At 32.8% G+C, this 25457-nt stretch overlaps 1 long non-coding RNA gene across 1 annotated transcript in view; it reads left to right on the top strand.

Moving 5' to 3' along the window:
* Positions 1-7472, top strand: part of LOC146396954 (uncharacterized) — a 545736-nt gene extending 538264 nt beyond the window's left edge. Inside the window, exon 9 of the long non-coding RNA XR_014827586.1 lies at positions 5728-7472. This is a non-coding gene — a long non-coding RNA (uncharacterized LOC146396954). The remainder of the gene's footprint in view (positions 1-5727) is intronic.
* Positions 7473-25457: the final 17985 nt, after the last annotated feature.

Raw genomic sequence — 25457 nt, 5'->3', positions numbered from 1 at the left:
TCTCATGGCATATGGAGGTTCCCAGGCTAGGGGTCTAATCAGAGCTGTAGCCGCCGGCCTACGTCAGAGCCACAGCAATGTGGGATCCTAGCCGCATCTGCGACCTACACCACAGCTCATGGCAACGCCATATCCTTAACCCACTGAGCAAGGCCCGGGACTGAACCCGCAACCTCATGGTTTCTAGTCGGATTCGTTAACCACTGTGCCACAACGGGAACTCCTCATTCTTTAAGTGCCATATATAGTCTCTGTTGCATCTGCTCAGTTCTGCTATTGCAGAAACAAGAGAGAAGCAAATGAGCATGGTTGCGCATTAATAAACCTTTACTTATAGACACTAACCTTTTAATTTAATATTCATGTCATGCAATCTTCTTTTTTGGATATTTTTTCAACCGTTTAAAAGTGTAAAATCTCACTAGCTCAAAGGCATAGAAAAATAGGCAGTAGGCGAGATTTGGCTCACTTCCAGTAATGCCCGGTAATATGCATACTTTTCAGTCTCGTATTTAAGATTCTCAGTATTATGGATCCAATATATATTTCTAGTCTTATCATCCACATATTTACTGTGTAACTAGTACTAGAGCAAAACCAAATTATGCATCCTGAATATTTGCCCACTTTCCCACTATGTCTCTTGATATGTTATTTAGTCTAGCTGAAAATTAGTTACAGTCTGTTGAAATGTATTATTTCTTTTCCAATTGCAAAATCACTACCCAGGAGAGAGAATAACTATCTAAAACTAAAGATTTCCCATCAAAATGAGAATATACTTACTCCAAAACTCCAATGCACATGAAGAAAGCTAACTTAGAAAAAAATCCATGAAAATCAACTTAAGATAGTAGTTTCACAACCAAAATAAATATGTTAAACTGAGGGTTTGGGATGGAAATGCTATAAAATTCGGTTGTGATGATCATTGTACAACTATAAATGTAATAAAATTCATTGAGTAATAAAAAAAAAGAATGGCAGATATGGAGTTCCTATTGTTTCTCATTGGGTTAAGAACTGGATGTAATCTTGGTGAGGATGCTGGTTCGATACCTAGTCCCAATCAGTGGGTTAAGGATCTGGCCCTGCTGCAATCTGTGGTGTAGGTCACAAAGACTCTTGGATCCGGTGTTGCTGTGGCTGTGGCGTAGTTCTCAGCTGCAGCTCCAATTCAACCCCTACCCTGGGAATTTCCATATGCCCCAGGTATAGCCTTAAAAAGGAGAAAAAAAAATGAATGGCAGATATAAATTAAGTAAGGTATATTGTTAAAAACTATATTCGGAAATTCTAGAAGTCTAAAATAATTTTTCAGAAATAGATAAATCAAGTAGATGGTATACAAGCAGCAGAGGTAACTAAAATCTGAATAATTCAATGAATTCCCTTGGTCTGTTTACTATGAATGAACAAAACAAGTCAAAATGCATGCAATAAGAATGAACATCAATAAAGCTGATCGAAAATATATGATAAAAATTTCTTTCAATTTTAAAAGTCTGATAAGTGATTTTTGAAATAAAGATCTTGTGAATTTCATCTGTTTCCAACATTTTGAGGGCCATTAAGCATTAATAAAAAGACAATACCTTGGAATACCCAAATCAAGTCAAATTGACCCATTATGCTTTATACAATTGACACCTAAAATTAAACCATTATTTTAACTCTTCAAACTAAAAGTAGATACACCTTAATTCCAGAAACATCAGCAATTAAAAAAAAAATTCTAATTGTTATGATTAGAACTAAAGCAAAGATATATCTACATATAAAAATATGTAATCAGGACTTCCCGTCATGGCTCAGTGGTTAAGGAACCCGACTACCATCCAGGAGGATGCAGGTTCGATCCTTCACCTCAGTCAGTGGGTTAAGGATCTGGCATTGCCATGAGCTGTAGTGTAGGCCACAGATGCAGCTCAGATCCCAAGTTGCTGTGGCTCTGGCATAGGGTGGCGGCTACAGCTCTGATTCAGCTCCTAGCCTGGAAACTTCCATATGCTCCAGGTGTAGCCCGTAAAAAAATGTTTAATGATTTAATTTAATTTTTATTAAATAAAATATAGTACATAAAGTTTCTTTCATGCTATCTTCTATGCCAATGTACTAAATTGCAAATTTGATTTCAGTGTTTTAAATATTTTCAATTATTAGAGTCCCTAAAATAAATACTGGTTGAAAAACTCACAGAATAATTGAGAAACCAGTGTTTTCAACTAATGTACATATCCAGGAGAAATGGAAATCCACATAAAAGTAAATTAAATAAATTTCATTGGTATCTATGAGATGAAATTATTTTGAATAATAATAAGATGGGTTAACTTTAAGCACACTTTAAGCTGTAAATATTATCATAAAAATATAGTGTTTATGATAACATTCACAGTATTCAATATTATTTCTTATTGTTTATTTACATTCTGAAAAACACTATTCAGCAACATATTTGTACAATATGCATAACCAACCAGATATATATATATATAAATTAAATTAAATATTTTTTAAAGTTGCTTAAAGAAGATATAAAAACAAAGTTTCAATGTTCTATGTTGTAGATACTAAAGTTATAAAAATTGATAGGCTTTACCACTTTTTACAGAGCAATAAATGTCTTAATTTTTCTTACAAATAAAATATTTTATTTGAAAGTACTTTCTCCTGGCAATAGTTATCCTAATTTCAAAATTTTGTTATCATCGTTAGCATTCCTCCCCCTTTTCCTCTTCCTTACTTTTCCCCTTTTTTCTCCTTCATCTCCTTCCCCTCCCCTACCGCTATCCATCAAAGTCTTTCTCTTCCCTGTCTTTTCCTCCTCCTCTTCTTCCCCTGTCCTCCTTCTTCTCATCTATTGTTCAATTGCATATATACATATATCTACATATGTTTATGTAGTTTCGAAAAAAAGGGAAATTTTGTTTTTGAATGCAACAATTCTAAATCATTTTATCAAGTAGTATTTCTGACATGCTAGTCTGAACTAAAGAATCTCAACATAATTTATGTCTAAAGTATATTTTAATAGCTTCATAATCACTTCAAAGGCAATATTAAGCAGATTAATTTATGGTTTCAGGATATTTATAACTCACAAATTTAGCTATGGCTCATGTTCAAGAAATTTATTGATAAATTAGACGAAGAAATCTAACTGAACTTTTAATACTGAATAATGGCTTTATTTTTTTTAGGCTAAATAAGTGGCTAAACACATTGATCCATATGGCATCATTTTTCACACTGAATTCCTAAATTTCTTCAATTTTCTAGTAGACTACTTATTATTTTTACTAAGATTATAAAACGTCAACCTTTAATTAAAAGTGTAAAGAAAAGTATAATATGGAATCAAAATACAAAGCTTTTACCTAGCATTCCAAGTATAGATACCATATTTTTCTGACTCTTTAATATTATTGACCCAACACTTTAAAAATGAAAGCAATTCAATTGTCTAAAATATTTCCCAGTATAGCAAATGAATGCTTCATGTCATCAACATATCCCTGATCTTTTGTGTTGAGCAAAATCTATCATTTGTACATCTATTTCTGCACTCTCTTAGTACCCAGTGGGAAGGTGCTAGAAAATGTTTTCCATTTAGGAAAGGGCATTTCCATTTAACTTTTCTTATTACATGCTTTTTCACACATTATCTTGCTCCATAGTTTCAACTTTCAAGAAATCTGACTATGATGCTTTTAAAAAAATACCCTTTCCTATGCTAGGCATACAATGTTCACAGGTTTTGTCTAGCAGATCCTTTGTATTTCCATTCTCTGTGGAACTTAGGATGTCAAAGTTATTTTGTACTCTTAAACGTCTGTGCCTAACAGTTGTTTTTTAAAAAAATAAAATAAAACTCTGCCAAAATTTTGTCATTCAGTTTTGCAGTGAACCTTCACAAACTAGTAAACATGCATAAAATTTGGCTGTTCCCAACTTTAAAGCATCTGTAGAATTTTTTTTTTCTGTCCTTGAAATGCTGGTAGCAACATTTTATTTTTTTAAGAAGGTCCTGTTATTAAAAGAAAGTGAATATATACCCATTAAAATGGCCAAAATCTGGAATACTCACAATAGCAAATACTGGCAAGAATGTGAAACAACAGGAACTCCCATTAACTGCTGGTGAGAAAGGAAAATAGTACCACTACTTTAGAAGACAGTTTGAGGTTTCTTACAAAACTGAACATACTCTTACCGTAGGATCCAGCCATCGTGCTCCTTGGTATTTAACCAGAGGAGCTGAAAACTTATATCCACACAAAAACTGCACATAAATGTTCATAGAAGCTTTATTTATAATTGCTCAAACTTTAAACAGCCAAGATATCCTTCAGTTAGTGAATGGATAAATAAAATGCTGCACATCCAGACAATGGAATATTACTCTACCAAAAGGAAATGAGCTAGCAACCATGAAAACACACAAAGAAATTTTAAATATGTATTGCTAAGAAGCCAGTCTGAAAATGATACGTTCTGTATGATTCCGACTATATGACATTTTGGAAAAGGCAAAACTATGAAGACAATAAAAAGATCAGTGGTTATCAGAGGCTGGTGAGAGAGAAGGCATGAACAGACAGAACATAGTATTTTGTTTAGTTTTTTTTTTAGGGGAGTGAAACTCTTCTGTATGACGCTGTCATGGTGGATACATGTCTAAGTTCATAGAATGCACAACACTGAGAGTGAAGAGTAATGTCAACTCTGGACTTTGGGTGATAATGATGTGTCAACATACTTATTGGAAGTGATTACTGAAGAGAGATTGAAGATGAAATATGAAAATGTAGCATCATTTGCTTCATTTTGAATAAAATTTTAAAATGACTATCTTGAGGCTCCTAAGGTTGTCTTTAATGTCTTTAATATCTCTGTTCACATTCCTGTTAATATAACTTCTGAGAGATTACTTTCTCTACTGTATTAATAAAACATTTTATAGAATTCAAATGTGCTTTTCCCCTGAAAGTATCATTGTTATTAATCCAATATAGACTGAATAAATTGACAAGCAGGAAGCAAACTTATGTGACACATGAAAAAGTATATATTGATACACTTAGTGTTCATTTAAGGTGTGTGTGTATACACTTACTATATATATAGTTTTTATAGAGGGGGTCTCATTTCATTCATTACTTCTTGTTATGTTACACTTGAAGAATGAGAAAAACAGGTTATGAGTTTAATGGTAACTTTCTATATTAAACAGATACATACTTTCATTGAATGGTATACATAGATTTCCTTTTCTTCTTATTAATGATTATTTTGCTTATATTTATTGAAATATATTTTATATCTCTTTATTATTTAAATTGGCTTGATTTGTACATATTTTGATTTCTTCTAAAATTCATATTTACTGTAATTTTATAAAAGTCTGGAAAGTGGGGGAAAGAATTTCTTTATTTGGGATCATTTTGCAAACCAGTCTAGACTTTCTTATTTCTCCATCTTTTGACCTGAGCTAAGTATGATAAGTCTCTACAATGACCCTCAAAAATCCCTGTCTCCCGCCAATATACCCTTGTGTCATCTTCCCCCCCTTGAGTGTGGGTTGGACTTACTGATTTCCTTCCAATTAACAGAACATAGCAGAAGGTATGGTTATTCACTTCTGTGTCTAGGTAACAAATAGGCTGTCCTGACTTCCTTCTTGTGTTCCTTCTTTGGCCCCCTTGCTTGCTTGCTCTGAGGAAGGACAAATGCCATGTCATCAGGTTCCCCGTGGAAAGACCCTGACAAAGGACTGACCTGTGGGGCCATATCAAGACATATCAACACCTACCAAGGGACCTGTGAGTAAGCTGGGAAGGATATGCTCCCACAAGTGAAGTTTTGAGGTCACTGAAGATCTGAGTCATCTTGATTGCATCCTTGCCAGAGACCCTAAATTATACCTGGGATTTCCACACAAAGAAACTCCGAGATAATAAAGGTTTGTCATTTAGATCAGTGAAGTTTTGTTGCTAAATTGTACAGTAAAAGAGAATTAATATTGGGAGTCTAACTAAATTTTACCAGAGGAAATTGCAATAAAGTATTGTAATCGTGTCAGGATGTAAAATTTGTCAATACTGAAAGATTGTTGGTCTTTACAGTGTATATCATGCTGTCTTATCACTCAAAGAAAGATCAGAGAGAAGTAGAGAGGTGGGAAGCAGAATGTGAAAGGCTCTGGAAAAAGCATTAGTAGTATGTATCATATTAAATATTTCTTTAAGTAATTTTCCTGGAAAGAGTAGAAAGAAGTAAAGGACAGAACAGTTGCCTTTGTTTTCTTCCTACAATATGCCACCTTGTTGGGTCATTAACAGTGCCATGCCATATTGGAGCCTGGAAATATGGAAAAATCAGTAGTATCATTTGAGACTTCATATGCAGTTTTGACATGTTGACATGTTGTGCATCAAGAGAACCTTCATTAATTTTGACTTTTAACAATGCATTAAATATTATTAATATTAATTACTAAATTTTTTACTCTTAATGTTTGTGCCCGAGGCAGTGTCTTTCTCACCTCACCTTAGTCCTGGCCCTGCACAGCATATCTTTAGGTTATCGCTTGGGAATGCCCCTTCTATCTCTGCACAGCTCAACAGGAAGAACAGGGAAGGGCAACGCCTGCAGTTTCCTGAAAGGTTCCCAGCTTCCACAAATCTGCCCCTTTCCCCTCTTGTTCCTTTTTATAACCATGTATGTAGATTATCTCTTTCTTTCTCTGAATCTGTCTATCTGTCTCTCTCTCTCACACACACACACACCATCTAGAGAACTTTTTAAGAGGATCATTGGTTGATTAAATAAGGGAATCATGTTCATTTCTCTTTAAATGAGAATTAAGGAACTACATTAAAACCGCAAAGTAATACCACTACACCTATTCCCCCACTGTTAAAATGGCTATAATGAAAAATAAGGAAAATATCAAGTGTTGCAAACTCGGCGAATTAACTGAACACACGCATTGCTTATGAGAGTCTAAATTGGTAAAACTACTCTGGAAAATTTTTCAGTTGCACAATTATGATCCAGCAGTTCCATGTCTAGGTATATATACAAAAATGCATACATATTCACCAAGAGACATGCTCTGTAATGTTTATAGCAATACTATTTATGACAAATACATAAAATAGCTTATCACTTGATATCATTCATTAGTTGTATCAGTCATAATTTTAGGGAATGAAACTTTTGGTCTCAGGATAAAAGTATTGTAGAAGTAAACATGCCTTTAGTTAAAAAAAATAGATTTTAGGCATATTTGAAATTATTTACTAAGTTATTTTTCCAAATTACCACCATCTGATACTAACTTTTAATCAAATTTTATTTTCTATTTAGAGAAAATTGCTATCTTTCTTTAGTTCATATGTCCACATTCATATTACTATAGCTTTTTGTTTCTAATTTGATTTTAAATAAAAAGGAGCTGAAATAGATAGGTGTGTCTTTTATAATTCTACAGAAGACCTCTTCTGGAATATTGTGTGTGTGTGTGTGTGTGTGTGTGTGTGTTATTTTTACCTAAATAGAGGATAGAAAATAATGTCAATTCAAAAGGTTAATAAAAACTTTTTAGCAATTAATGGAATAAAATAGTAGCTATAATGATATTTCCTTGTGCTTAATTTATAATAAAGACTTACTCCTCAAATTTTCATATTAGTTAGACAATCAAACTATCACCTAGTGACTCAAGATACATCCAATCTCTAAGGGTATTGAATTTTTTGCTTTTCATGCAATTGGATAGCTCTTATATTTTAAAATCTGAAAGGACTCTTCTCAGTGACATATAAAATGATTTGTGACCTTTACAAAAGAAAGCTTTTTATTCTGAGTTCTGATAGATCTTGATGTAACAATTATCAATATACAGCAGTCAGGAAGTGATCATTCAAATTGGCCTTTATCATGAGATTGCATAGACCAAGAAAGGCAGAAATTTTAGTTGTATGTAGAAAAAGACTTTAATCTTTACCATGGTTATGATTATAATAACAAGTAAAGAAAGTTCAGGTATAAAAATGGCATAAAGAGGCTGTAGAAATAAAAAGTTGTGAAGTGACTGGATGATAAGTAAAAATGGGGTAAATGTCTTTCACTACTTATAGAAAATGTAAAATGTTAATTCCTCAAATTTACTGTAGTAGTTTTGCATTATATGTATATATATTTTTTCCTTCTAGATCATTGTTGCCTAATAGAACTTTCTGCAATAATGAGAATTTTCTAAAATTGCATTCAATATAGCAACCACTAGCTGAGACTACTGAGTACTTGAAGTGTGATCAAGAAACTGAATTTCTAATTTTATTTTATTTTATTTTATTTTTATTTTTTTTTGTCTTTTTGCCATCTCTTGGGCCGTTCCCGCGGCATATGGAGGTTCCCAGGCTAGGGGTCTAATCGGAGCTGTAGCCACCAGCCTATGCCAGAGCCACAGTAATGTGGGATCCGAGCCGCGTCTGCAACCTACACCACAGCTCACCGCAACGCCGGATCCTTAACCCACTGAGCAAGGGCAGGGATCGAACCCGCAACCTCATGGTTCCTAGTCGGATTCGTTAACCACTGCGCCACGACAGGAACTCCCTAATTTTATTTTAATTAATTTAAATGTAAATAGCCACAGGTGGCAAGTGGCTACTGAATTAGACAGTACACTTCAGAATTGTTGTTTGCCAAGAAAGTGCAATTAGATTTGTTTGTTTGTTTTTCATCTTTTTAGGGCCACACCCAATGGCATATGGAGGTTTCCAAGCTAGGGGTCTAACTGGAGCTGTTGCTGCCAGCCGACAGCCACAGCCACAGCAATGCCGGGTCTGATCTGCGTCTGCAACCTACACCACAGTTTACGGCAACGTCGGATCCTTAACCCACTGAATGAGGCCAGGGATTGAACCAGCAACCTTATTGTTCCTAGTCGGATTTGTTTCTGCTGCACCAGGATGGGAACTCTGATTTGTTTTTTTAAATTATGTAATTCTTGAAGAGATATTATCATAGATGTTGAATGTCCTTGTATGGTACTGTTGAAATATTCAGTATACTTACTTCAATAAATTAGAAACATCTAATGGAATAATTTAATCAATCCAGATAAATAGTATGACATATCTATCATAATATGATAATACTTATTTCTAATATGACTGGGTTAGTAAAAACTTGGAATTGCTTTCATTTACTTCAAGAGCAGTAAGTAGTTTATATGAGTGAATGAATAATTCATTAATTAATTCAACACACAATTATAAGTACCTAACAAGTTATACATTCCTCAGACTTAGGCAAGTGCAAAGATAAATAAAACACTGCTTCTTCCACTTAGTAAGAGGGAAATCAGGCAAGTAATTACAAACAAAATGATAAGTGCTGTGATACATCTGTGTCTTGTGGCCTATTAGGCTGAAATTGTCTTTCTCTACTGGAACATTCCTAAGAAAGTGTGATTGGAGTTAAGATGATGGTAGAAATATAGATTGATAATAGATTATTTAGTTTTTTTAACTCATTCTATATAATATCAAATACCAATTAACTTTTCTAAGAAAACACATGATATAATCACATTTCTATTGTATCATGAATCCTTTGGGGTCAATAATGCTGTCATTTTTGCCTAGAGAGAGAGGAGGCTAGTTATAAATCTATGACAAAAGTCCAGGCAATAGACTATCAGGATCTGAACAAAAACAGTGGCAAATACAAGACAGAGTGAAGGAAACATTCAAGAAAATTACTGGGAGTAGAATCTAGAGAATTTGGTGTAAAAAAAAAAAAGTGTTGTGTAGAAGTCTTTTACATCAGAAAATTAAATGATGGCGTGGAGTTTTCTATCCTAAGTAAATGGTAATGGTATAAAATTAAGGAATACTGCCATAAGAAAATGCTTAAAGAGAAGGTATGTTCAGTTATGTACATGTTATGTCAGGGCCTTTAACATACAGATGTCCAGAAGGAAGTTAAATATACAGAATGGGGACCTAATTGTTTTTGCATGCAATTTAGTAACATTTAAATTAAAAAATGGATATCCTCCCCATCACCTCACTTTTTAAAAATATTAACCAGGAAAGAATATGCTATGCTTCATTGTTATAAAAAAGTTTTACTTTTTTTTGGTCTTTTTTCTTTTTAGGGCGGCACACATGGCGGCCTATGGAGGTCCCTAGGCTAGGGGTCAAATTGGAGCTGTCGCCGCTGGCCTACAGCAGAGTCACAGCAACATGGGATCCAAGCCACGTCTGCAACCTATAGGACAGTTCACAGCAATGCTGGATCCTTAATCCACTGAGTGAGGCCAGGGATTGAATCTACATCCTCATGCATGCTAGTCAGGTTCATTAACCGCTTAACCATGACGGGAACTCCAAAGTTTTACCTTTTATTGGCATAAGGTCTAGTCTTAAACTGACTAGGCAGCCCTTCTTTATGTTGTGATTATGCTATCAGAATATGGACTATCCAGAGTTCTTTCTGGATAGATGAATAGGGTCAAACTTTTCTTAGAACATTTCTGCCCTATCCCACTGGTTAGAACTGAGTTATATGGCTTCAACAGAACTAAAATAGGGTCTGAGAAGTGTAGCCATTCTATGTGTTCAGTAGAACAAACATATGATGAACATATACATAGCCTCTGCCATATCAGGAATCACTATTATTATAATTTGGTGTATGTCATTCCCAATAGTTCTATTTTTTTATTTTATATAAAATTTAAGTAAAGGTGAACTTTTGATGCATGTTGTTTCTTTATTTTGTTGAGCTACTTAATACTAAATTCAGACAATCTTTCTGAAGTAATTATATAGATAACACTGATATTAAGTGACAGCAAGTTGTCCAATTTAATAAAGTTAACTAATAATAAAGTTGAATAAAAGGGAGGTTTTTTAATTGTGCAACTGTATTTTGTTTAACATGGGTCAAACTATAAAAAAATAATAGGTTTAATATGAGGGTAGCAGTCAAAATTCTCAGTACAGGGAGTTCCCGTCATGGCTCAGTGGTTAATGAACCCAGCTAGGAACCATGAGGTGGTAGGTTCAAACCTTGGCCTCATTTGGTAGGTTAAGGATCTAGCATTGCCGTGAGCTGTGGTGTAGGTTGCAGATGTGGCTTGGATCCTGTGTTGCTCTGGCTGTGGCATAGGCCAGCAGCTACAGCTCTGATTAGACCTCTAGCCTGGGAACCTCCATCTGCCAGGGGTGCAGCCCTAGAAAAGACAAAAAGACAAAAAAAAAAGAATAATTCTCAGTACAATAATTTTGTGCATATTAATTTTAAGATGCCTATCCATGAACACTTAAATATATTAAGTTATTTATTAACTATTAATACTTTATATTAACTATTCAGTAGACACTTCAGTATACTTACATGAAATTTAGATGAGTTTTTACTGTAAAATTGGCTCTTCTGGTCAATTTAACTCGTCACTACAGTTTACTACAAAATTAAAATTCCAATTTCACCACTAAATTTCTACATGTGTTTTTTTGTTTTTTGTTTTTTTGTCCTTTTGTTCCATTTTTCAGATTCTTTTTCTCTACCATTTCCTTGTGACTAATTATATAGCTTCATATTATATTTTGATATCTGGGATGTTCATTTGGTTCTCATCCTGTTCTCTGTTACATTCTAATGCATGAAACCTCTAAATGATCCGTACTCCTCACCTCAGTTATTCACACACACACACACACATATACAAATACATGCAAGCTTAATGTTTGGATACATAATTATGTGGTTGATTTTCTTTGAAGTCAAAACTTTCTTACTCACTTCATGTGCCTGAGTTCTTTACCATTATGTCCTATTTTTTGATTAAATTTTTTATCAGAGTATAGTGGATTTACTATGTTGTATTAGTTTCTGGTATATCGCAACATGAATCAGTTACCCATATACATATATCAATTCCTTTTCAGAATTATTTTCCCATATAGTTCACTACAGAGTATTGAACAGATTACCCTATACTATACAGTAGGTCCTTGTTACTTATCCATTCCATATATAGTATTATGCATATATCAATCCCAACCTCCCATTTTCTCTCTCTTAAAAGTTTTCTCTTTGTTAATCATAGTTTGATTTTGAAATTGTTGAGTCTGATTGTTTCATGAGCAAGTTTCCCTGTATCACTCTGTTAGATTCCACATTTTAATGATATTATATGATATTTGTCTTTCTCTGTCTGACTTCTCTTAGCATAATAATCTCCAGGTTCATCCATGTTGCTGCAAATGGCATTATTTCATTTTTGTTTAATGGCTGCATAATATCCTACTGTATATACATACCACATCCTCTTTATCCATTCATCTGTTGATAGACATTTACATTGCTTCCATGCCTTGGCTATGGTAAATAGTGCTGCAGTGAACATTGGGATGCATGTATGTTTCCAAATTATGGTTTTCTCCAGGTAGATGCCCAGGAGTGGGATTGCTAACTCATATGGTCATTCTATATTTAGTTTTTTAAGGAACCTCCATACCATTCCCCGTAGTGGTTTTACCAACTTACATTCCTGCCAACAGTGTAGGAAGGTTCCCTTTTCTCTACACTGTCCCCACTGTTGTTTGTCTGTAGACTTTTTGATGATGGCCATTCTTACTGGTGTCAGGAAATTTCACATGCTTTTTAGCCATCTGTATGTCTTCTTTGGAGAAATGTCTATTTAGGTCTTCTTCCCATTTTTTGATTGGGTTATTTGGGTTTTTTTTTTATATAAAGCCATATGAGCTGTTTGTATATTTTGAAGATTAATCCCTCGCCAGTCATTTCGTTTGCAAAGATTTTCTCCCATTCTGCAGGTTGTCTTTTGGCTTTGTTTATATTTTCCTTTGCTGTGCAAAAGACTTGAAGTTTAATTAGGTTCCATTTGTTTAGTTTTGTCTCTATTTTCATTATTATAGGAGATGCATAAAAATAGATATTTCTGTGATTCATTACAGAGTGTTTTTTGTTTTTTGCTTTTTTCTTTTCACCTTTTGGGGATGCACTGTTGGCATGTGGAAGTTCCCAGCCTAGGGGGCAAATTAGAGTTGCAGCTGCCGGCCTACACCACAGCAACAGCAACACTGGATCTGAGCTGCATATGCAACCTATACCACTTCTGGCAATATCATATCCTTAACCCACTAAGCAAGGCCAGGGATAGAACCCAAGTCCTCATGGATACTAGTTGAGTTCATTACCACTGAACCATGACAGGAACTTCTATGTCAGAGTGTTCTGCTTATGTTTTCCTCTAGGAATTCTATAGTATCCAGCTTTACATTTGGGTTTTTAATACATTTTGAGTATATTTTTGTGTATGGTATACAGGTGTTCTAATTCCGTTTTTCACATGTAGCAGTCCAGTTTTCCCAGCACCATTTATTGAAGAGTCTGTCTTTTCTCCATTGTATATTCTTGCCTCCTTTGTTGTAGATTAATTGACCATATGCATATGGATTTATCTCTGGGATTTCATCCTGTTCCACTGATCTATATTTCTCTTTTTGTGCCAGTACCATACTGTTTTGATGATTATAACTTTGAGTATAGAATTAAGTCAGGGAACCTGATTCCTCCAGCTCTGTTTTTCTTTCTTAAGATTGCTTTGGCTATTTGAGGTCTTTTGTGATTCCATAGGAAATTAATTTTTTTTTTGTTTTAGTTCTGTTAAAAAATGTCATTGGTAATTTGATAGGGATTTCACTGAATCTAGAAATTGCCTTGGGTAGTATAGTCCTTTTGACAATACTGATTCTTCCAATTCAAGAGCATGATATATCTTTCCATCTGTTTGTATCCAAAGCATTTGCAGGCTGCCTAGCTCCCTGTGCTCCCACTACTATTATTATAATTTTTTTTTAATAAAGGGAATCTCCTACATAACCACCAGGTGGTGTGTATTTACTTGATCCTCAACCTTCAGCAATGTGATATGGACCAGTATGAAATGTGGGAGAACTCATCCATATAAAATCCATTCTTTTTTAAATTATAATTGTAATTCACTGAGGTGGAATCAGATCAACAGGTGTAGACATTTGATCTGTAACATTCTTTATAGTTTCAGAACTTCCCATCATTTCTTCTAATTAAACTAATAGGTGTAGGAACCTGACCATGTAGAAAAATAGAAAATTGAAACAAATACACAGATACAATGAAGCATGAGGCCATATTGCCTTTGGAGAAGTGAAAAGTTTTGCATTTTTTAACTTTCCGTATTCAGTTCTTACATAGAACATCTGTATACTGTCTTTGGATATCTGTGACATTGAATTACACAAAAATTAAAATCTAATCTAATAAATAAACAAGCAGGAAGAAAATACATATTGGAAAAATATCTTAAATATTCCTGGTACCTTCCCCTTATACTTTTTATGTGGAGTGTTGTACTACTTCCCTGATTAAAACAATATTATTGTTAGTGAAGTAGTGAATGACATGGTATACCAGGCACTTTATGTACAAAATGAACACATCCTCTCTTCTTTCTCCTTCTGCATAGAACTCATCATTTTGGTCAAACATACACTCATGGACCTATATCCCTGCAAAGCTCACAAATGTAGCCCAAACCTCAGGAGGTTCTATTTCTTTTTCCTTTTATATTTTCCAAAGGAGCATATCTAAGATTGGCAATATTTTTTAAACATCTAAGAGAAGACATAAGGACCTGAAATGTTCTTTGTTGTAATAGTTTTCATTAAATTCCATTTCTTTAAACTCTATTTAGACTTTCTGTTTCTTCTTGTTTTTCAGGGGTTATGCCTATTTCATCTAACTGACCAAACTTATTAGCAAAAGTTGTTCATAATATTCCCTAATAATGCCTTTATTCTGTAAGATGTCTAGTTTTATCCTTTCTTTTATTACCTTATGTAGATGTGTGTGTGTGTGTGTGTGTGTGTGTGTGTGTGTGTGTTTTCTCATTTTTCTTGATCAGTCTCATTTGGTATTTCTCAGCCTAATCTTTTTGAGGAAAAACTTTAGTATGAGTTATTTTCTTTATTCTTTTCCTCTTTTCCCCTTGTTCTTACTTTTATTACTTCCTTCTTTATAGTAGCTATAGTTTAATCCATTTTGCTTTTTTCTAGCTGCTTTTTTTTGGAAGATTTGAGCACTGATTTTATAATTTCTTTTTCTTCTAATCCAAGTATTAACATTTTCTCCATTTTTCCTTACCCGTATACAATAATTTTTGATATGTTTAGCTTCTGTTATTATTTACTAAAATTAGTTCTAATTTTCCATACAATTTTTGACCCACAAGTTTTATATATATATGTTTTTATATTTTGATTTTGTTATTAACATCTATTTTAATATTGTTGTGTTTAGAAATGCCACTCGGTAAGATTTCAAACTTTTGACATTTCATGACACTTACATTGTGGCCCAGCATAAGATCTACAAATATAGGAAGGTCTGGGAAATATGCAATGAACACCTAAAAGCAATGTGTATTTTGCAGTTGTTGAATGTTGTATTTTGTAAAAGTTGAGTAATAACATTACTTAGCCTACTTTGTTATATATTTTTTTCTTACCTTTTCTGTTACAGAGGTGTTAAAGTTTTCAATTAACATTGTTGATTGTCTTTTCTCCCTTTAGCATTCTTTTTGCCTCACATATGTTGAAACTATATAATAAAATATTATGTTTTACTAGTAACCATTTTATTATTTCTAATGTCCCCCATGTACCTTTGGTAATTGTCTCTTTCTTAAGTTCTATTTTTCTGATATTTATATAGCCATATAAACTTTCTTATTCATATATTTTGCAAAATATGTCTTTTTCTATCCTGGTACTTTCAACCTATCTATAATTATACTAATTCTAATAAATAAATAAAATACATTTCATTATAGAACTTCAATTACATATATATTTGGTCGCTTTATATTTTACTAAGGTCACCAAGTCTCTATGCATTTAATTTTTGAGCTATTGTTCTTTAATATTCAGATTGGGTACTTTCTACCAATCTACCTTCAAGTTCATGCTCCCTTTTGCCTACCATCTCCAACTTGCTGCTCAGATACCAATTATTTTTATGGCAGATGTTGCACTTTGGAATTGTTAAAATTCTATTTGATACATTTTAGCATTTTTATTTCATTAATTAATAATAATTTATCAGGGTTAAGCATAAATATGTTATAATAGCTGTATTAAAGTCCTCTATTAATTTCAGTATCTTAGTTATTTTGAGATCTATTTCTCTTGATTTTGTTCATATATTAGAACAAAATGGACACAAGCTATAAATCTTTATATTTTTATAATAAATACCTGCAATCACCTTTATTATATCTATGTTAATTATTAATTATATGTCATTTATTAATTACACATATCAGTTACATATGTAATCTGTATGACTTACAGTTTGTTTTTGCTTTTTTTCAATGATTTCTTCACTCAAATTTCCTCCTAAATTTTTTTTTCATTGGCACAATCCGATAGGAAGGTAAAGGCAAGAGATGTTATCCATAGTGTGTCAGCCACTAGCAGGGAAGAGAAAGGTAGAAAGTGGATTTGTACGGGCAAACAGAAGGTATTCAGAGCATCAATTACTCATTTTAATAAAACAACAGTTCAATTACATGGGGAGCAGTTTATTCACCAGGTCAAATTGTGCTCTAGAAACAGACATACTCTTGCAGGTAAAGTTTTGAATGCTTTAGCTCTTACTGTTGCCTCATCAGGGAATTTGTGCTTATATTTATGATAAGTGATTCATAGTTCTCATTATTTTATCCCAATATGATGGAATATTAACAATTTTCTTTAGTGAAAATGAGTCTTAGACCATTGATTCATGGATGCAAGAAATTTAACATTTTAAAAAAATTTTACTACAACTCAATTTAAGTTCTGAATGCAAACACTATTATACAAGCCTCACAAATAAACTGTGGAATCTGGATAATCACTTTTGCTAACAGATAGAGTACATTAATCCATTTAATATTATGCATATTTAGCATTCCAAATTTAACTATTCCAGTGACTAATTCCATGATGTCGTCCTTCCCCATTAATAACTTGCTAACGTCTAATATCCTGGTATCATAACGTAAACCTCACATATTGGAGATGGGCTGAAATAAGTAAAAGATAAATGAACGCGTATAAATTAATGGAATTTTTCATATGATAAAAATTATTTAAGGGCTATTACTTAAATGAATAGAATGAATGTAAATTTTCTCAAGACTTGAATAAATATTAGTTAGCTCTATGGTTAATTGCAGGATCATACCTCATGTTCTGCATATAATTCATTGGCCCACAATTAGGTCAGAAGAAACAGCTATATTGGGGATACGTATTTATATGTATTTATAATATACATATATTTTATATGTATATTTCAATTATAAAGCTATAATATACAAACATATTCCTATGACCCTTTTGTATTTAAATGTCTTACTATCCTGTAATGATCTGAAGTTTTCACAAAAAAAACCTGAAATATAGTTTCTCTTGAAAAATCATTGACTTGAACTTTTGCATGACAACTACTTACAGGCTTAATTAGTGGACTTCACAATTTGCTTAGCCCCTGGAGTTTGCACACAACACTGAAAAAGACTAATTTAAATGATTAAGAAATGAACTGAAAAGTTTAGATAGAGCCTTGAAGAATCACTACATGCATCTCAGTTTGACTATTATAAAGAAGCTGGGAAAAAATCAGGTTCTGTTAAAAGGATTCATGTAAATTACACTTAAGGGAATTTTTACATACATAAAATTCTAGTTTATTCATAAAAAAATGTAGATTGCAAAATTTTCAAACATTATTCTACTTGTTAACTCTCCCTGGAGAATAGTTAAGCAATCTAAAGTCTGTAAGAAAAGGAGAAAAAAAGATATTTATTTGTTGTTGGCCATTGGCTAGACGATTTGTCATTACATAAAGAAACATGAAAATATGCATACAATGGAATCATAATATACATACAATTAAAAGGGGTGGACAACTGATATAGAGAACAGTTTAGATGAATCTCAAAAATTATAATAAATGAAAAAAGTAAGCAGAAAGTTTATATTGTATAATTGCATTTATTTTTATTTTTATTTTTTTGTCTTTTATAGGGCCACACCGCGGCATAATAGAGATTCCCAGGCTAGGAATCTAATTGGAGCTGTAGCTGCCATCCTTGGCCAGAGCCACAGCAACGTGAGATCTGAGCCGCATCTGCGACCTACACCACAGCTCTTGGCAATGCTGGATCCTTCACCCACTGAGCGAGGCCAGGGATCGAATCTGCAACCTCATGGTTCCTACTCAGATTCGTTCACCACTGAGCCAGGATGGGAACTCCTGTATGATTGCATTTATGTAAAATTCTAGAAAATGCAAACTTACCTACAGAGAAGGAAAGTACATATTGCTGCTTGGGCACAAGGTAGGTGGTGAGGGGACAAGAAGGGTTGTGTAGGATTGATTACCATGAAGCATGAAGAAACTTTTGGGGTGATAATATTTTCATTATCTTTATTGTAATAATGATTTCAAGAATATTAACTTTGGGCAAAACTTATTAAATTGTACACTTTAAATATTTGTAGTTTCTGTATCTTAATTATATGTCAGTAAGGAATAAATTAATTAACCAGTCACAAAACTAATGAGTTGAACTAAAGTTTGTTCAGTACTCAAAGCACGATCTACTTTGAATTATATTTAATATTTGAACAATTATTTTCACTTGCACTTATCCTTCTTGACCTGTGTCATTTTAATGTCTCCCTATATACCTTATACCAGGTTTATAGTTGTTCAACAGATGATTTTTGAATAAATTAAATCATTGACTAGAAAGCGTTAATATTTTAAATAGTCTCCTTTACATTATTATTCCATTTGAGTAAATATTTTTGCCTAAACATTATCTTACAAAGCACAGTGAAAATTCAAAATCAGCTGATCTTCCCATTGCTTCCATCTTTTGCTTTTGACTCTTTTTCTCCTTTCTGGTCATTTCATGCTCCTGCAATTAGGTTATGTAATCTCCAGCTCTTGTTTCAATGAACAGACACAGATTTACTCGACAGGCTGCTGACTGCTTCTGACAGAAAATCCACATTGAAAAACACCTATTTTTGTCTGTAGACAAATATCACACATGATTGGATGTTTCCTTTAGAGATAAAAAGAAGAGAAGTGGTTCAGAGAATTTGATGCCAAAGAAATATAGGCATACTTGATGCATATTACCCTAGAAGTAATTACCTTTTTGAAAAATTTGCTTTTTTGATGTCTGCTTATTGCTCTGTTATTTCGCAAGTTGTTATCTGACCAACGCATATTTATTGCTCTACCAAAACTGAGCAATCAACTCTGACAGCTTAAACATTTTTTTCTTCTATTATGTGCCTGAAATTCATCAAAATATGCATTACTTTTACCACATGGCAATGACCTCTATAAACTCAAAATAGCAATCTTCCATTTTAATGACTACTAAGCTGTCTAAAGCACAAACATTTGATATAAAATTCTGAACTCACAATAGGAACCCAAAGATGTGGGTTACAGACGTTTCTGACAGAATAATTAGTTTTAAAAATCAGATAATAGGTATATACATTGAGATGGTTATAATTTATCTCAAATATTTGCAATCCTTCACCTGGAAAGAGGAGGATAGGTAAATATTGTAAAAATGTCTTCAGCGAAGTACAACTGCAGTATTGCTAGTGATAGAAAAAGTTTAGCAAAGAAACTATTTAGTATTAAAATTATGTGCTGCGGCATATGGAGGTCCCCTGCCTAGGGGTCAAATAGGAGCTGCAGCTGCCAACTTACATACACCACAGCCACAGCAATACAGGATCTGAAAGGAAGTGAAAACACTTCATTCATGATCATAATACTTCCTGAAAGAAGACACATGACAGAAAAAAAAAAATGGATAATGAAAAAAACTGAATTTAAATTATACATGGCCACTTGTATTGAGACCATAGGGAAATAACTATGGTGCAGTTTGGCTTCCTCTGCAGGAAACAGGAACTAAAAATTCTGATCTTGGGAGTTCCCATTGTGGCTCAGTGAGTTAGGAAAATGCCATAGTGTTCGTTAGGATGTGTGATCAATCCCTGGCCTTGCTCAGAGTGTTAAGGATCTGGCATTGCTGCAAGCTGTGGTGTAGGTCTCAGATGCAGCTCAGATCCTGCACTGATGTGGCTGTGGTGTATGTAAGTTGGCAGCTGCAGCTCCTATTTGACCCCTAGGCAGGGGACCTCCATATGCCGCAGGTGTGGTGGTAAAAAGAAAAAACTATATATTGAGCTTACCTATTTAATAGTAACACTATAAACATGGAACTCAGAGAATATGTGAAAATGCTTTGAGGGGTTATATAAATTAAGTGAACTTACTAATCAAGTGAAACTTTTCTTGCAAAGATATATCTGATAAAGGGTTCACATCCAAAAATACAAAGAACCCATATAATGCAACATTAAAAAATGAACAACCTGACTGAAAAATGGGCAGAAGACCTGAGTAAATATATTCCCATAGAAGACATACTGATGGCCAATAAGCATATGAAAGATGATCACTATCACTAATCATCAGGGAAATTCAAATCAAAACCACAATGAAATGTCACCTCACATCTCACCTGTTGGAATGCTATTATCACAAAGACAGCAAATAAGTGTTGGTAAGGACATGGAAAAAAAAGGGAACACTAGTGCACTGTTTGTGGGAGCATAAATTGATCCAGCCACTATGTAAAATGGTACGAAGATTCCTCAAAAAATTAAAAATAGAACTGCCACATAATCCAGAAATTATACTCCTGGGTTTTTATCTAAAGAAAACAGAAAGACTAATTCAAAAATATATATGCACTTTTACGTTAATTGCAGCATTATTAACAATTGCCAAGATACAGAAACAACCTAAGTGGCCACTGATAAATGAATTGATATATTCATACATATTGATATGTATACAATGGAATATCAGCCATAAAAATGAGTGAAGTTTTGCCATTGCAACGACATGGATAGGCACAGAAAGTATTAAGCTAATTGAAGCAAGTCAGACAATGACAAATGTATGATTTTGATTATATGGAAAATCTAAAAAAACAGAACAAATGAACAAGTATAACTAAACAGAAACAGTCATAGACACAGAGAATAAACAGGTGGCTGCCAAAGGGAGGAGGGCAGAGAGAAGTAGTTGAGGGAGATTGAGATACAAACTTTCAGTTACAAAATAAATGAGTCATAGGGATAAAATATACCTTGTAGGGAATATAAATCAACAATTATATAAAATGTTTGTATGGTGACAGATGGTAACTAGACTTACCATAATGATCATATTTAAATGTATAGAAACATATAATCAGCATGCTGTGTACCAGGAACTAACATAATGTTGGAGGTAAATCTTACTCAAAACCAAATGAAAAAAACAAACAAACTTATAGAAAAAGTGATTAGCTTTGTGGTTATCAGAGGCAGGGTACAGGGGCAAGGGGAAACTGGAGGAAAGGAGTCAAAAGCTATAAACTTCCAGTTACAAGACAAACAGGTATTAGGGATGCAATGAATAACATTATAAATATAATTAACAGTATTGTATATTATATATGAAAGTTGTTAAGAGTAAATTCTAAGAATTCTCATCATAAGGAAAAAAAATTTTTATTTCTTTAATTTTGTTTCTGTATGAGATAATGGATGTTCTCTAAACTCACTGTAGTTTAGATATTTTCATGATATATGTAAGTCAAATCATGCTATACACCTTAAATTTACATAGTGCTGAATGTCAATTATATCTCAACAAAATTGGAAGAAGAAAATATAAACAAATTTTAAAAATTTAATACATCAGCTAAATATCCTTATGGATATATAGATTGAAATTTGAGTAAATAAATGGATAAAGAGATGGAAAGAAAGTTTGGAAAGAATATGTCATTAATAGGTTAATAATAGTTTTTCCTTTGTGGGTTTTGTGCATTATAAATTCCCTAAACTGCATATTCATTTGCTATATATTTGTAAACAAAATATTCAAATTACTTCGACAATATTAATTCAAAAATGTATTAGAAACTCATATTGCTATAACATAATTCCAAATAAATTTACATAATTCAAAGTGCCTTAAAGTTTTAGGAAGCTTATATTTTGGTATATGAATTGGAAAAAGAGATTGCTAAATAGGTAGTAAAATAAAATTTGTTAAGTTATATAGTCAAAAATGTACAAAGCTCTTGTTCTTGGAGATAATAACATCAAGAATATGGTAGTTTTAATAAATTATTTAAACTTTGAAAGACCACCTCGTATGTAAGAGAAAAGAGGGATATAATGTCAGGGTTTTAGGTAACGAATGTTTATCAAATTCAAGAGATGATGAGGAAATCATTTGAGATATTCAAAGGGGTAATTGATATGTTTAGGAGGGTTTCTAAAATTAAACTGGAAATAATTTAAATGATAAAATGAAAGATTAACTGAAAGCTCAATATCAATAGTCCAAATAAGAAATAATAAAGTCCTATTAAAAATATGGACAAAGGAAATAGAATGCAGGATTAAAAAATTAAAAAAAATTAAAAATTAAAAAATATAATAAAGTTTGTTTACTTATTTATTCTATGTAGGCAATCCAAATCAGAGGTAATAGTGAATTTTTCAAAACTATGACATACGTGAAAAATTAGCTTAAGATGTTTTATACAATCCTCTAATTCTTCCTATGATATAGATATAAATATTCTCATTTTACAGAAGAAAACTGATATGTATAGAAGAAAACAAGATTTCCAAATTCGTAGAATAAATAGATGATTAACAGGGGATTAGAACTCAGCCCTGTGTGACTCCAGAGACTGTACTCTTAGTTACTCTATGTGTTACCTTTTAACAGAGAAGAAAATGGAAGAAGTTTCAGATTCAACATACATTTCCAAACTATGCCTGGCATTCCTGAAGGCATAAGCAATACTTTCAACATTGTAAAACCCAACGCATTATATTCCCAGCAACACTTATTTTTCTACCTGTTTATTCCTTACACATACAAGACCATGTGTTAAAGCACAACCTGAAATTAGATGAGATCATGTGACTGAGTTTTGTCCAATGAAATATAAGCAATAGATATGTGGTACATCATTATTGCGTCTCCAAGTGTATTAGTTTAGTAGGGCTGCGTAACAAAGTACCACATACTGGATAGCTTAAACAACAAATTCTCACCTATATGTACAGATGTGTAAGACAGACAGATCAATAGATAAGCATTTTATAAGTAGAAAGAAACAAATTGAAGCATGAATACTAATTTACTTGGTTGACCCTGAGGAGAAGGGGTGAAGGTAGAGAAATGGGTGTGAAAAAAGTCAAACAAACAGTGCATGGAATAAAGTTTTAAAATTTTATGATATTCAGTATTTATGCAAATATGTATTTATATTATGCATGTAAAGATAATCAGTGTATATTTGTAAATTTAATATATACGTGTCAAATAGAATTATCCACATGTCAAAATAATCTATACAAGTATAAATGTGTTAATATTATATATGTTACATATTACATCATAATACACAAAGAAACTTTTTATTTATTGCTATTATAATGCCTGGCATCAAAAAGTCAAGGGAGAAGATCCTGCTATAAGGCACTAGGAACTATGTCTAGTCACTTATGACTGAGCATGATAATGTGAGAAAAAAGATTGTATAATTATATGCATAACTGGGTCACCTTGCTGTACAGTAGAAAATTGACAGAACACTGTAAACCAGCTATAATAAAAAAATAAAAAATTCAATATCCTAATATATCAAAAAAGAAGTCAAAGGAGAGAATAATTTAGACGTAAAACATTTTAAGAAGGCCTCTGGGGTAAGGCTAGGGGATTGAAGCTTCTAAACCTGCTTATCAGTTGATGATAAGGTAAAAAATGGAGTATTTTGTTCTTCTTGTGTTCAATCTGAGATGTAGGGAATATGAAACAAATGAAAAAGGTTTATGAGGAGATAGTGATACTTGGAAACTTTGTAAGCTTTACCATATGACTCCTTCCTATAGCCCCCAAATAGTAATTAAGTTTATTAAGAGCCATTCTTTCCCTTCCCAAAGACAATCTAAACATTTAAAATTAGTCCCTTATTTTGTTCTAAGGCCTTTAAAACTTAAATGGCCCCCTGGTACTTTACAATTTCCTCACAGCCCATATAGATTTTTCAGGTGATTAAAATATTTTTAACATTCAGCTTTCACAAAATAAACAAACAAACAAAACTTTTGATTCACTAGAATTGTTTTTTTTAATTTGTTGTATTTTATTTTGTTTGATTTTCATAAGTGCACTAATACTGCGTTGCTGGATCCATAAGGAAATAGCATTTCATGGACAGGACTTTATGACTTTGATTCTATTGTCATTCATATCTTTCTGAGAGTTTTCTCAGGTTTGAAGTTTAGAAACACAAGAACACTGTCTTGAGGAAAGTGTTATTATTGCATAATATATAACATTAACATTCTAAGGTAAATCTGTACTTAACTCAGTAACTCTAATAATGGTTGCCAACATTCTGATCTGAGACACATAATTATTTTTAAAATAACTTGTAATGGGACTGTGAACTTGATCTTAGATTTTAGGCCAATAGGTTATGATCTAATGAGATAACTAGCTATTCAACCCTGATATTGAGCTTTAATAAAAACAGAAGCTAGGATAAAATCTTTCTAGCCTTACTCTAAGAAACATTTCTGCATAGTTATACTGGCTGAAAGAATGACGTGCTCACAATGTCAACAATCCCAAGCTCTAGGCTTTTGTGAGCTTTTATAAGCAGGATTTTATGAAAAACAAGAATTACATGTGTTTCCTACAGAATAAGCTTCCTCATCATTAACCTTCCAATTACCCTCCCATCATTCCCTTCTTAAGGACCACAAAGACATATGCTACGACTCTCTTTTTTTAACCAAAGAAAAAGTTTTATAAGTAATTATAAAAATAATCTTCAGAGAACTAGATTAGCATTTCTCAAGGTTCAGAAGCTCTCCAGGTTGCTGAGATAAAATATAGCAACCAGCTAAAAGAGAATGAAAAATCTGAAAATCATTTTAAAATCTGTAGGTTTTATGTTTTCAGAAAACTTAAGTGTGAAGAGCCTTAAAAATTCTTAGGAGTTATAACTGGTTTGCTTATTGCATTTCTGTAATCTCTAATGAACATATATAAAGAAACTCTGACAAATAGATGTGTTTAGGACCAATTTTGCATTTTGTTTGTAATAAACATTGATAATTAACAGTATTGAATGTCAAATTTGTTATCATTATCTTTATGGGTCCAGAGCAGGAATGGCCATATTT

This window comes from Sus scrofa, chromosome 14 (assembly GCF_054392235.1).
Source record: "Sus scrofa isolate SSC_HxYL_T2T_F1_AM1 chromosome 14, Sscrofa_HxYL_maternal_Yorkshire_Landrace_v2.0, whole genome shotgun sequence".
NCBI lineage: Eukaryota > Metazoa > Chordata > Mammalia > Artiodactyla > Suidae > Sus > Sus scrofa.
The sequence above is the reverse complement of the archived record's forward strand: the minus strand, read 5'-3'. Positions and strand labels throughout refer to the sequence as shown.